The following is a 14996-nucleotide window of genomic DNA, read 5'->3' as shown; positions in this document are numbered from 1 at the left end:
TTAGAGCTGGAGAGTCTCTTATAGTAGCGTAATTCATGTGACTGACAGTTTTTCAGTAGCAGAGTCACGGTTTGAACAGGGTTTGTATTTTTGTAACCTCTGGATTAGCTGGCCAGCCTCCTGCATTATCTAGTATAATTCCTGCAGTGCTTAATTTACTATTTACACTTGAATCCCCAGATCTTGGTGTTTTTTATTATGTTAAATCATATTATTAAAGATATGTATATTTTGTATTGTTTTTTTTTTTTGTTATTTATTATGGCATCTGTAGGAATAATGGTTTCAGTCAGATATTTCATGTTTTTTCTTTTTCCCAGCAGTCCATCTGACTGAGGACTGTTCGAGCAGTCATTTGCTGTTATAAACCTATACTTTACATCAGCTGAAAATGACTGGTTATACTGTTATTCTGTTAAGTGCAGAAGCAGCTCCTTGCGAAGCTCTTCAGAATCCTGGTTTCTTGTGAGTTGTGTATAAATGCTCCTTCATACACTGCACAGCAAAGGTTACTATGTAGTGGTTCAGTGTGAGACCACATGTTTCTAAATAGGGACACCCGTGGTTCCACAGTTCTGCTTTCGATATATTTAATTCTCTAAACCCAAGTTCGGAAATATGAGGTATAGGATTTCGAAAGTCCCTATTTTTAGGTTTCTTTGGATAACACTTTTTCAGTAAGAAAGATCTAGTCTGGTCAAGCCTGTATTGATCCACTGTGTAGGTATTTATTGCTATATTATTAGACTATAAAACTGTTTGCTAAAATAAATAGTTTTTCTTGAAAACAAAACATATTTTGTGCATAATAAATGATTAAATCTGCTTTCCCTGGGGTGTCATTTATGATTTATGATTGAAAACCTTTGAAAAGTGAGACTTATAAAGACTTTCTGCATTTATTTGATCAGTCCAGTTCATACATATTTCCCTAGTGCTAAAAGCAAACAAGAAACAAACAAACAAAACAAAACAAAACAAAACCACCATCATATAAAATAAGAACTGGACTTTGTAATATGGTTGACATTGAATAGTGTCTGCAGAGTAATCATTGTCTTAGAGATTTACGTGCTTGGACTATTTATTGACGGTTTTATGGCAGTTTAATTATGTTACTCCAGCCTGAAGTACTGTAAGGATGGAATTATTTGCACGTTATGGATGGTAACTCATGTGTGTGTTTTAATTGTGGCGCACCACAGGTCATTTTTAGAAAGCTAATTTCGATTTGCTTGTCCCAAATAAATGGGTAAAGAAAACGGCTCGCTGGGTGGAGCTGTTCACTCGGCCCCAAACGGGGTTGGACTGTCAAGCGGCTCCAGGCAGACGAGCTGAGCACATCTTGAGAGAGTTGCGCTTGGAGAGCAGCGAGCCTGTGCGGGACGAGCCTCTCTCATCCCCAAAGCGCTTCATCATTCAGCCAAACGCACCAGGTCACCGAGGCCAGAAAGTGCTCACCCAGACAGAAGAAACACATCTGCCGTTGTGTTACTCCAAGCGCGTCCTGGCTGCTGGGTTTTGCGCAGACATGCAGATAAGCTGAGAGCGCAGCACACACTCGGCGCAGTGCGGAGGCAATGAGCGCAACACCGGGCTGCACAGCGATGCGTGTGCCCACCGACACAGTCTGCTGACAAAACTTGGTGGAGGTATTTTTGGGAACTGATCCTAGATGATCCCGTCGGCGGCAGTGGACCCCTAATTTGTCCTGCGTTGGTAAGCACAGTTGGGCGTCAGGTGAGTAATTCTCTCCACAACACTGTAAGCAGGTGCCTCAGCTGGCACATATATGTTGTGACTATATAATGATATTTTTAAGCTGCTTGAATGTCAACGGGGAGCTGTTTTTTGTTTGTTTTTGTTCATACTATATGCATGCCCACATTTCCCCACAAATGCCCACTTTTGCGCATGTAAGCTCTTCTTGGAAGCAGCTGCTTTAATTTGATCTCCAGCTAGTTTCTCTGTAGTGAATACACATTCTTGTCTGATGGTCCCAGTGCACTCATTCATGATGTTTTCAAAGCAATATGCTAAGATGCGCGACCAAAGCATCCCTACACCAGCAAGGTCCGAGTGCCTTTTTTTGTTGTTGTGTTGTTTAAGATGCTAGACGGCTCCCAGAGAGAGTAGTTTTTTTTTTTTCATTGTTCATTAAAATTAAAAGCATTGGGGTAAAATAAAGCCTTTTTTTGCCATAAGCCAATTTCCCCAGGAGTAATAAATCTGAAAAGCTCAAATATTGATTCTGTGAAATGATTAAATGAATGGCTGGGGTGCCCATTGACAAGTGGACAAATGCTTCCATGGTTACTTTTTGGATATTCACTGTGGACACTGTGCTTTGTGTGTTTCCTCCCCCTGCCATTGAAGTAAAATAACAATCCGTGGGGAACTGCCACACATGGTGCGCACAAAACTGGGACCAACTTTAAAAGGCCATGTTGATTAGTCTTTACACTTTGGGTTATTGGTATTTTAGTTCCCCTTGATTTACGCACCCCTTAGCTAATGCTGGTGCAGACCTGGGGACTGGATGGGAATGCCATACGGTTCTTGATAGATTTATTCTTAAAGGAAATCCTTGTTTGCCAAACATTCATTTGCATTTCTTAACAACTCAAAAGAAAAACAAACACAAACAACACCAACAAAACAACTACTTCTACTACTACTACTACTACTACTACTACTACTACTACTACTACTACTACTAATACAAAAAAATGAAGTATCTAGGTATTCTAAACAGCTGTGTTTTATTAACACAGCTGCAGAGCAGAGAATCGTTAATAGGATTTTTTTTGTAGGCTTATATTAAGAAATATGTGTAGATATTTGATACATAGAAACGTCTCTGCAATATATTTTTCTTTTTTTTTCTAAACCAGATTTTACATATCAGACTTAAGTTTTTTTTTTTAACATAAGCAAAACACTCCTTCAATAAATAAACATATACATCAATAACTACATATATTTGGAATTGTTTGATTATATTATGGTTGAAGGACTAAAGAAGGAACAGCATTTTTGTGTTTGACTTTCGTACACATTTCAAATACCATAAAGATATTTTTGCGTGTATCAAATTAATCAATTAACTTATATACCAATTTTTTATAGTCATAGTAATATATGTTTTTGAATCAAAAACAGCAAAAACACATCTCTCACATGTGTTGTTGGTTTAAAATATTTAATAAAACCATAAAAGCTAGGTTTACTTTTTTGTTTGTTTTTCACGTATATGTGATTAATCTTTTTGAGTATGTCATAGCTGTTGGAATCACTAGAGACACAAAAATTACAACATACAAATCTGTACTCAGTCCAGAAATCTCCCATTATATTTTCTGGATTGATTGCAGGGTAATAAAGCGGATACACATTGTGAAAGAAGAGTAAAAAGCAGAGGCAGGTGTGAAAATAGACAAAGACTCGATTGTGAGTCAGCACCATTCATTTGTTACACATAGCCTGCAAAGGATAGCCTGCAAAACAATAACCTAGCAATTTGAGATTGAAGCAAAAGCTCAGGATGTGTTAAGTAACTCAATGGCCGTTGTAGTGGAAATCCCTTGTTTGTGCTTTTTTGACCACTTCTTTTGGATGCAGTGAATGTATCCTTTTGTCTTTTATTAAACAGTGTCTGCAAAGTGCATGCACAAGAACCAGGCAGCAGCTGCCTTGCCCATATGTCCAGAGCATTGATTTAATTATATTTAAAAGGGATTGTGAAAATTAGAGCTTTGTTCATCTTCAGTTCTTTTACTTTAGATGTCAGATGTGTTACACAGGGCTGCTGGCACACAGTTTAGCTTCTGCATGCTGCTGCTGAGGTTGTGACTAAGAAACAAACACATCAAATAAATAGAGTCTGCTTTCAAAATATAATCTCATGCTTCTGTAGAAAACATGTATGGAAATCCTCCTCAGTGTAAACAGACTTTACTGGGTAACTTGTTGCCCAGATGACCAGTTAATACTGTGTAATAATAACTGGCAATGCATGTTGCGTTTCGGTACAGGGACAAGAAGCTTATCTTGCTATAATCTCTACAAGTTAGCTGCTGTGATTATTGTAGTGTGTGTTCATTTTCAGGTCTATAAGGGTTTTGTTTCAAAGTTAATGATCTTTTTTGGTACTCCACTATTTTTTTGTCAAATACAATTTACACTTAATAAAAGTGTAAATTTATAATTGCTCTTTATTAAGTAATTTTCTATATTTTAATTCATCTTATGGGAGGAATTTTGTGATTTAGCTTTTTGCAACGGAAATATTTGTAGTTGTACACCGTTTTCCTTTTTGTAAATTGATCGGATGACCAAAGCCTTCTGAGGTACATGAGGATGAATTGACTCGAAATTAAATACTGTGATATTTCTTTCCACAAGAGTGCATGTGAATTATTGTGCACTTGTTGCATTGAAAAGTTGTGGTAGTTTCTTTTCTTTTTTTTCTCTCTTTTTTTAAATCCAATGTGGAAGTGTGGGAAAGTGACCGTTAATGCAGAACTCATATTTAGATTAGTTCTGGTCAGGGTTATGTTTCAGCTCCTGGAGAGGGCTGATAGCAGGGCTCTAGTCCTCAAAACTTCAGCTCGTTTCCCCACTAAGCCGAGGCGCTTTGCACAAAAGTATCCATGTACGTAACAATAAATATTAAGAGTGCGTAATTCATCCACACAGAATGGCACATAAAGAGAAGGCCCGGGGACGGTAATTATGACTCAGTGGGGGTATTTCTAAAGGTTAGTGTAGAGATTCCCTGCTCCGGAGACAGAGGCACAGAATCGACCCAACATAACAAAGTTATCCACACACACACCCTTAGTGGGAAAGTCTGTTTTTCTGCTTGTTTTGACCATAAACAATTAACACCATAATATGATGAAACTAATAGATAAAAAGCTACAGAGCTACCATGTTTGGATAACAATCTAACTAACTAACTAGCTAATTAGCTAATTAAATAAATGCTGAGCCGTGAATTAGTTGCACTGCCAAAAGTATGGTGTTCAGCATAAGCAACATTTTGTTTCTGTCACATTTAATTAAACATGCAAACATGTTATAATGGTTGGGGGAAAATAAAGTCAACATTTGAAGAAAAAGTGAAGGGTGGGTATAAGAGTAAAGTGAAAAGGAGAGGAGTGCGTAATGGAATAGGAGCAGTTACAGTCTGGGAATAGTTGGGGAGAATTATTAATGGTTCCTGCACAGACGAAGCATGACTGACAGAGAGGTGCATGTCTCTCCAGAAATACAAACCCCAATATGCTGCACAGCTCAGTGAGAAATGTAAATTCGCTCCTTTTCTAAACCAGTGATGCTTTTTATTTCGTAAATAGAGGCACTTACGATGAACATCCACACATGCACTGATTATGTTCCATAGTAGTTCCGATTAAAAGATTGAAACATGCATGTTTTTCCTTTTCCTCCAGGAGTGAATGACTTCAGTGGCATTGTCTTGTTAATTCGTTGTTCATTAGTTGAAGTGCAATCTGAAATTCTTAAAAAGCAGCAGCCTGATGTTTCAGATATCTACCGAAATAAATTAAAAAAGCAAACTGTCACTGTTGCTTTCAATGCATTGGCAGAGGTTCAGTCAGTGACCATACTGTACTGTGTTTAATTAATTGCTTGGTATCTCCTTTCCTGTTCTCCAAATGAAATGTTAAAGATAGTCACAGAGGAGAGAGCATAGCAAGGTGCAAGCCATTTTCATTGAATATATATAATATAGTGTAAATAACAGAATCAGAATTAGACATGAGACTTTAACCCAGTTATTCCCACACTACCTGAGTTATTTGGAGAAAGTACTTCAATATTTCAACACTAGTAGAAATATCCTCTCATAAACAACACCAAACACTACTGGTTAAAAAGTCTGTTTTAAATTGTTCTTTAACAGCTATTCGATTTTGAAAGCCAATAAATTAGTTAGTTGTCTTGCATATACTGAGAGCCAATTCTATGACTTCATGTTTGAGAAGACGAATACAATGCGATGAAGGAAGTCATCTCTGTTACAGGGCTGCCTTTAATGCAATGACTGAGCAAAAATAGATTGTGGTGTCTAGATAGGTTTTGCTTACAGTCCAGACACATTGGTAAGCAAACCTGAGATGCTCGTTAAGGTGAGGGTCAGTCAGAGGAGCTAAAGTCCCTATTGAAAACGTCAGTGCTGGACTGTGAGGTAGTCCACTGATGACTCAGGTACAGAGATACAGAGAGATGGATTTAAAAAGATTTGTTTGGCTACAACTAAAACTGACCACGTGCCACAAATTGATAAATCAAGTTTAAGTTGCCATTTTAAGTTGCTAGAACCGAACACATCTCTGTCTTGGGAAGTTATCTTCTGTTTGCCTGTTTTGTAAGACAGTTAACAATTAATTAATCACCTTGTTTCACTAAGCAGGACATTTGGCTACATAAGACTAGAGGATGGGTATGGAAACTTAGCAATTGAGCTCTTTAGGGGATGTGTTAGGGATGATATGTAATAAAAGGAGAAGTAATATATAGAATTTTGAGTTATTTTTGGAAAATGTTTCGACATGAATTATTCAACATGTTTCTGTTGAACAGCCATTCTTTGATTCACACAAGGTTTTCTGTTTCTGTTCAAATTCTTCCAGTTACTGGAGAAGATAGTGAAACACGTTTGCTTCTGCCAGGTGAAAAACCTTTTTTTTCTTAAGGTATTTGTCAGATTTACCATATGCATGTAGCAGGTTATTTTATTTCCCAGATCTTTAAAATTTGTATTAAATGGCTTCCTCTCATCTGTCCTCATTGTCAACTTCCAGAACAGTGAACTTGACCTTTGACCCCCAATAGCATCAGCATTGGCACAGCTTCCTACCATGTCAGTGAGCACGGCTCCTATTGTTTTTCCTCCCCTGAGAACATACTGTTAAAGAAATGTGTCAATATCATTTCAGAGTTTAATGTTTGTTTTGTTTTTTATGTAAAATTAAATTATATAAAAATAAAAGAATTTAAATAAACATTTTCAATTTTAAACAAGATACTGTCAATTGATTTCCAAGCAATGCTCTGTTTTATAGTGTTTACATGTCAGCCTGTACTAAATACTGTGCCACCCGAAGGCTGTAGTGGCCGGCCTTACTGTAGCTGTATCCTTATTCACTTGCAATCCTTGTCTTAAGGCAGATTATAAATCTCATTAGCTATGACTTGTTAAGTTCTGTGGCGTTCTCCATTTTATTGCATCCGTTGGAACGGGAACACAGTGGTAGTGCAGGGAGTGAGAGTCGCAACAATTACAAGCACAGGGTCACGGAGGGGGAAGACAGCCTGCTTCCCAGATCGCCTCATCCCCTCCCCCTATTAGTCACCCCTGATCAATGTCTTTGTCAGCTTTGGTGGCAGACAGACTGCGTGAAAGCGCTTCTGCACGGCCATGTGTAAGCACAGCCATATGCACAACCCGCGCTCTCGGCTTCTCTCAGTGTCTCAAGGTAGCCTCTTAACCGGTCTCTTGTCTTCTTACTTTCTTACTTTTTTTTTTTAAACCTTTAACTGCATCTTGTTCTTTTTTGCTTTCTTCACCCACCCACCTCAAAAATTCAGTGTATTTTGTTGACGTAGGCTAATCAGAAATGTCCTTGGTCAGCTTCTATTCTATTTTATTTATTAAAATATATAAAAATACATGACTTTCTGTATTTGTAAGGCCTTTTTTCCTTTGTGAAGGTGAATGAAGGTGGACAGAAACCTTAATTCCATTTTGATATGAATCAATCAGCTTTTAATACATCTTTGTCAGAGTTCACATTTAGAAGATCCTAAGGACCAGAGTGTATTGGTAGCTCTTTGTTTTCATTCTAGTGCCACTTCTGTATGGAAACTAAAATTTAGTGACTTTAAGGCTTCCTGAGCTTTGCCAAAATAAAAAAATACAGCAATATCCTGTATTAAGTAAAACACAATTTTATAATCATAGTTATTTACTTTATGACACAAATATTTTATGTTAGTAATTGCTCTTTGAAATAGAAACTTTACACCACACGGAGTGCTATACTGTGAGTCATTGCAGATCTCCCCAGTAAAACTTTTCAGTAAATGAACAGAAAAGTGGCGGATCTTCTATATGTAAATCTGTAAATCTGAAATGGAGGCTGCACTTCAGTGTATTAATTGTTGCTTCAACTGGTTTATAGTCCTGAAGCCACGCTGGAAAAGAAATACATTTATGATCCTGCAGTCATTCAGTTAAGATGTGTACTGCACTCAATTACCTGGTAGTTACTGGAAACTCCTTGTCATCCTCGAGTCTTTGAACTGCGGAGGAGGCTGAACTTTATTAGGGATTTGCCATGTCCTCAATCCAGCCATCTGTCATCAGCTGGCCAAAACCAGGCGTCTGGAGTGGTGCGGGTAGGGCAGAAGGAATTTCCCACATTTCTTTTTTAAAAAGGGGGTACAGAACTATCTGTCTGAATGGGTTTTTGAGTATGGTGGGTGGGACAGGATGGATGGGGGTGGGGGGGGGAGAGTTTTGTAGATAAAAAAAAAACAATGTCAAAAGAAAAAGAATAGAAGAAAAAAATGCATGTTAGTCTGTGAATCACAAGATCTCTCTTGTCCCCCTCAGTTCTTTTGAAAGGCAATTAGCATTTCAACTACCCCCCAATTGGTTACATGCAATGAAGTAATAAGGTTTAAAATTTGCTTCTCTCGGCTTGGTGCTGTTGAGAACTAGCTCTTGTATAATCCCTTGAAAGTACCTTTCTTTGCAGTGCAGCCATTGTCACAAGCCTGGCTAATCAGCAAGGAGACCGGCCAGTCGTTGAGTACTTACCGTATCTGAAATTCAATGGGCCATTTTTCCCTTTTTTTGGAAGGAAAAAAAAAATCATTGTATTTTTTGGTACAAGGACGCAAGATGCAGTTGGCACAAGTTAAGAGTAACAGATAGGAATCCTCAGACAATGTCTCTGAAAGGTCTTTTCAAGATGAATTCAGTGGCAAATCCACACTTGATTGGCGTTCACCCCCTGGGAGCTTAACCATTTGAATGAAAGTCGAATCTGATATTATATTATTTTATACTTCATGCATTCTGGAGGTTTGTTTCCTGTCATGAAAGTCTAGGATATATATTTTGATGCAGTGCTGTATTTCTTCAAGCTAAGTTTCTGATTAGTTCCTAACTATAATAATAATACTACTACTACTACTAATAATAATAATAATAATAATACAGATTTTGCCAAAAGGTTTTGTTGTATAGCTGTGTCCAAGAAAAAAAGATGTCTGGTGAGCTATTGATTTTTTTTTTCCCATTCAAAGAAACATTTAATCAATATGCTAGGCTAGGACCCAGATTCAATTAAACTCCTATCCACCAGTCAATCGCAAATTACATACCAAATAGTTCATGTTCGCCAGAGCCGTCTTGCTTTTACCCTGTGGAAACATTCCATCATGGACTCGGTTTGTAATTTGTGATAGGTGGGTGGGTCCAAATTTTGATTTAATATGGGCCTGGGTTATTTTATGGTTTATTGTGTTTTTCTATGGTATATCCAGACTCCCTTATTAAATATTTTTCAATAAGTACTTGATCTTAAGAGAATTACACATATAATCACCAGGCGTCTTCAATGCTGTAGAGCTTGAAAGGTCTCCATTTACATGTTAGAAAACGGGGTCAGTTTTCTCAGAACAGATGATTATCCAGGTTGATATGTAGATCTTAGTTTAGCACAGTCGACTACAATAATTGTTATGTAAGGAAATGTAAGAATCTTGTACAGAATTCTCGAAAATCTGCTGGAAACTGTAGCCGAAGTACCATGTGTGCTTGTGTCTGTTTATGACTGCATGCAGTTTTTGATTGGGTCTTACCCCTATGCTTGAATACAAAGTCATGGCCAGTCTTTTGGGTGTCAGTCTGGCCATTGACTGTCTTTTTTGCCTGTGGCAGGTGACTATGTAGCTCTGTTATTGGCAATTAATGTAGATCTTGAAACATAAAAGACAAACCTTTGTCAGGAGCTTTGTCAAGCTACAAGCCACCGGGCGTTCAGGAAATGGTGAAAAACCACCTTATTCAATGCTTCACTTGGAGATTTTGGCTTGACATCTCACCTCACACACATCAATACATTACTGTAAACATCAAAAAGAGCTCAAGCATAAAGGATTGTAGAACATTGTTAGTATTGTTATTTTTAATATAACTACTGTATATATATATATAGCAATATCCTGTTAATGCAGAAAAGAGCACTGGCCTGTATAATGAGTATTTTTCAATGTTTGCTATCTTTGTGTGGGGAAAAAAGAGGACCACATGGCCCACATAATGATATAGCCTACTGTATGGGCATAAACATACACCCTATGATTCTTATTTTTCCTAGCATGGTGTGCGTAAACACAGTGATTCCCAAACTGTCATAACTGCAGACTCTTGCATTAAAATAGTCGTCAGGACATGTATGATTAATTTGTCACAACAGCCTGTACAGTATTAAGTTGTGCACACTTCAACTGAAACTAGAGGATATGTCATATGTTAAAATGTCATTGAACTAAGTATATACTTAAAAAATACTGTATTTTTCCTGTATTGATGATTCCTGGTTGTCTTCATAACTTTGCAAATATATTTTTGGCCTTTATCTATGAATGAATCTGTATTTTTACCAGAGTTACCAGACTGGTATGTTGATGATAACAAAATAACAAATAAGAATAACAAAAGAACCAAAAATAAACATCTTTCACCTTAAAGGTATTTGATAAATATATTATTAAGTATAGTAAATTAATACCTATGCTTTTTACTTTTTCCTTTGATGTGTCTCACCTCTTAGCCCTTAGGTGCCCTGGCCATTGTAAGCTATAAATAATATTTTTTGCCCCACTGCCTTCACCTTCACCCTTGTGTGTTTTTTCTGACCGCTTACTGTGTAGGTTTCCTCTTGTGTCGTCAGTAACCTGATCCACAGACATGGGTGCACTTGAGCTACTCACCTGAGCATCACAGAAATATCCTGCTCCATCTTTAATAAAAACACAAACAAACCTACTCCTGTATGGTGGGATGCTGTCTTTAATGCTTAGCACAGTGCTGGTTTTGCACTTTTTGTTTTTATGAAAGCAAGGGTTCCAGAATGAGGGTCCCGGTAATTTTGATAACTGCATTTTTATTTTTAATTGAAGCTTTTGAGATCCTTCAGAAGCATTCTGTAAAATGACAGGAAACCTGAATATGGAAAAACAAAGCAATTTACTATACTAGATTCTTGTTATAATATTCTTAAAAGGAAAACTATTAATGGATTTTACTTACCTAAGCAGTTTAATGAGTTTCAGATTTGCTTTTTTTGCCTGAAAAAATCAAATTAAATAAATCAATTAAACCTTTACTATTAGAGTCTCCTATTCTTTACAACTTAGGTTTTGGTTACCTATTGACACATTTCCAGTGCTTTACTTCTTTGGAATGTTTCAAATGCGTCAAAAGTTAAAAAAACTGTTTGAAAATTAATATGATGTGATTTTTAATATGTTGTCTTTGGAGTGAATGTTTCCTGGATTATTTAAAAGGTCCAGAGAGCAGCCAGCATGACTCTGTTTGTTTGTCTTTTATAAGAGCCATTGGGAAGCCATACTAAGCCAGACGAAAAGGGTGACTTTGATACATACTGATACCATGGTATAGTTTCTTGGGAACTGATTTTAAGAACCAGGAGCATTACTTTTTTTTCCATCTGTGACCTATTAGAAGTCATAAGTGTGTTGCCTACTTCATAGACACTCACAGCTTCATTAGATTGGCTGTGAATTCTTAACTGCTGAATTATTGATGTTAAGATTATGAATCTGACTCCCAGAATTCCCAGCATTAGAAACCCTAGAGCCTCAGAATGACCCACAGTTCATTCAGGTAACAGTATACTTTGTCACATTGGCTAGGCAGGATCAGATGTAGCATGCCAAGTCTCAGTTACGTGGTATAGCACTGTTGTGCAAAAGCCTTTGCTAAGTCATGGGTGTGGTGACCAGGTCAAGAATTTTCTTTTTTTTAATATATATAATTGCATTCAGTGCAAACGAATCTCATTAAAACAAAATAACCTTTTCTCACATTTGCTTCACAGACTCCCATATTAAGCTTCTGTATCCAGAAGCTTGAATCACTATCAAGTACAATACTCAGCTCAAACTTCCAAACACCTTTCCTGCCAAGCAATTGAAGCACTATTGCATAGGACAATAATTCCAATGTACTGTAGCTACAAAAAGAGAAGTCTGCAAAAAAAAGATGTGAACAGGGGAAATTTGGGCTGTTGAAAAGAAGTTTTCTTTCTGGGGTGAGGCAGTTCTGTAATCTTCTTAATCTTCTTTGAAGTAAATAAAAATAGTTTTTTTTTGGTGCAAGTGTTTGTGCACTGTCCGTTAAGTCATTAAGCTCAGGCCCAACATAGTGTTTATCATGCATAAGAAAAAGGTAGACACAAATTAAGAGAGGAATAAAACTGTGAACACCCCTTTTATGTAAAAACCTATCATGCATTTCTCTTCAGTCGGTGTCCGGAAAACATCTGTCTAACTGTAGTGTCGGCTTTTTGTTTCTGGTCATGTTGTGCACATTGGTTTAAAATGTAATGCCTGTGAGCTGATCGCAGATAAAGGAGGTGTGAGGTGGAACAGATCTGCTAATTTGTCCTTTTCCACTTAAAAAAAGATAAAAAGGAAACTGTAGTCCCTTGCAGAAACATGGCTGGTTACAGCTGTGCAGCAGTCCCCAGCTGTGTGGGCAGCCATTCTTGCAGTGCTTTAGAAGAGCTCGTTCAGCATTCTTACTTTGAACATTGTTTTCAGAAGCTTGTAAGTCACCAAAGTGTTCCTTTACCATTAGATGTAATATATTCAGAGACTTTTGATTTGGTATAATGTTGTAGCACTTCTTACACACAGGATTTTCTTCTTGTTCCTTTCCATTTCCTGACAAATTTGTATATTAATGTTGTGAATGAATATATAAATGTAGTTCTGCCGTTTCATATTAAAACTAAAATAAGCATGAAGTGGATTTACAATGTGTCATCTTTTTGGTGTTATACATGTGTTGCTTCTGCTGTTTGTGCCAGTCATTGCTCATAATTGCTCAAATTCCAATGAGATTTAAGTTATAAATTTCGTGCAGTTACACTTAGGACTTTAGTGCATGTCTATCTTCAAGGCAGCAGTAAGTCTGAATGCCTCTCTCTGGGTTGGAGATTTCTCTAGCATTTCTCTAGCAGCTGAGCTTGATGCCACATGGAAGGCAGGCTTGAGGATGTAACCCATGTTCAAATGCAAATTACAAGCATTTTATGTAGCCTTCATAATTGAAGCAACATTTGTTGATAGGTAACAGTCTAGATTTGCAGAACTCTGCAGTTTGCTATTTCAATCTGCAGTTATGAATGTTATTGCCAAAAAATATGTATTCAGTTAGTAGAGGGAGAATTGAACAAAAGCCTTTTCGACAAAGTGACATTCAGTTCTATATTGAGTAGTCAAACTTTTTAGTATATTGTGTAAGCCGAGAGGAATGTCATCTTCAAACAACACTTAACCAGTAATTACTGGTTTCTCCTTTGTGTTAAATAACCCTAAGAAGATCAATAATTTCAGAAAACAAGGCCAATATAAACTTCTAATAAGATTAATATGGTCTGCTCCATGAGGTTATTGAAAGTAATTAGGTTCTGTTTTTCTACAGTATTGTGTTATTAGATAATTGGACTGGTTAATAACATTTTCAGTAGATCCTTTGCACCAATACAATAACGTATATAAAGCAGTCTCTCCAAGCACATTATAATATTTACTGTTAGCAATAATTGTTCTACTTTGACTCCCAATCTTTAAATCCTACTTTTATTTCAGCACAGGGCAGAGGATCTCATAGTTCGATAAGAGAACAGATATTTTTTCTTTTTAATATACATTTTACAAATGCCATACTTCCTCCTTGTTTTCATCCAAATAAATTATATTTTTGGTCAGTTTGGTAATATGGTCTAAGTTCATTTGACCCTGTTGTTCGGTCCTCTTACAAACCACGATACCAAAGCATAAGCATCAAAAAGGCATCTTGATGCACTTTGGATAATTAAAAGGAAAGCAGTTGAGAAAACATGAAACGCTGCACCAATGCTTATGTGCAACTGGCTGTGTGGAGCACATGTGTACACACTCACTGTGGAGTTGGGAGGCTCGGGAATATCCGCCTGTGACTGTGTTTTGTGTGACAGCCTTGTTTGTGTGGTTTTCCGATACAGGGAGATGAAAGCGTTGATCTGCGGATTGACCACTCGTGTGTGAACTGACAGCCATCAGTGTTTCTGACAGAAGATTTGGCACTTCGTAGAGTAGAATCAGGAGCCTTCTCTATGAAGGACAACCCTGTAGTATTTCCCAAGCAGGGACTTTCTTTCTTTGAACTATAAGAAAAGGATTTGAAATCAAAGGTGTTATTTTGCTTATGTATGCATTTAGTTTTTGTCATTTGTACAGCTCAGTTTTAGGCTAAGAAAACATAAAACATGGTAACTAGAATTAATCCATCTAGAATGTATTACTTTTAATGCAGAGCTAGTGAGGTAAAGTTGTGTGAACAGTCAGGGGAATATGTGTGGTTCTCAATGTTTGTGTTCTATGGTATCAGTTTTAGCAATGCAGTCCATTGTGACATATTGCAATATATAATATTATTATATTTGCTGTTACACTGGTATTGCACTTCACATTCTCCTTTTGGAACAAATTATTTTCCATTGGACTGAAATATGTAATATATTCTAAAAGGTGTCCTATTTGAATGGCCTAAGCTGATTACCTTGTTAACATGAGATGAATTTTAAACATAAATGCATTATGGCAAGTGAGTCTAAATCTTGAGCAAAGACAATGAGTCTTCTGTGCCTGCCGTCAGACTGTTT

At 37.1% G+C, this 14996-nt stretch overlaps 1 protein-coding gene across 1 annotated transcript in view; it reads left to right on the top strand.

Annotated features, from left to right (window-relative positions):
- The first annotated feature begins 1376 nt into the window (after nucleotides 1–1376).
- The window catches only part of adgrv1 (adhesion G protein-coupled receptor V1), a 175885-nt gene continuing 162265 nt past the window's right edge, over nucleotides 1377–14996 (top strand). The window contains exon 1 of the mRNA XM_066711856.1: nucleotides 1377–1740. The gene's annotated coding sequence lies outside the window, so the exon portion shown is untranslated. The remainder of the gene's footprint in view (nucleotides 1741–14996) is intronic.

The sequence above is a fragment of the Amia ocellicauda genome, chromosome 8 (assembly GCF_036373705.1).
Source record: "Amia ocellicauda isolate fAmiCal2 chromosome 8, fAmiCal2.hap1, whole genome shotgun sequence".
Lineage (NCBI taxonomy): Eukaryota > Metazoa > Chordata > Actinopteri > Amiiformes > Amiidae > Amia > Amia ocellicauda.
The sequence above is the reverse complement of the archived record's forward strand: the minus strand, read 5'-3'. Positions and strand labels throughout refer to the sequence as shown.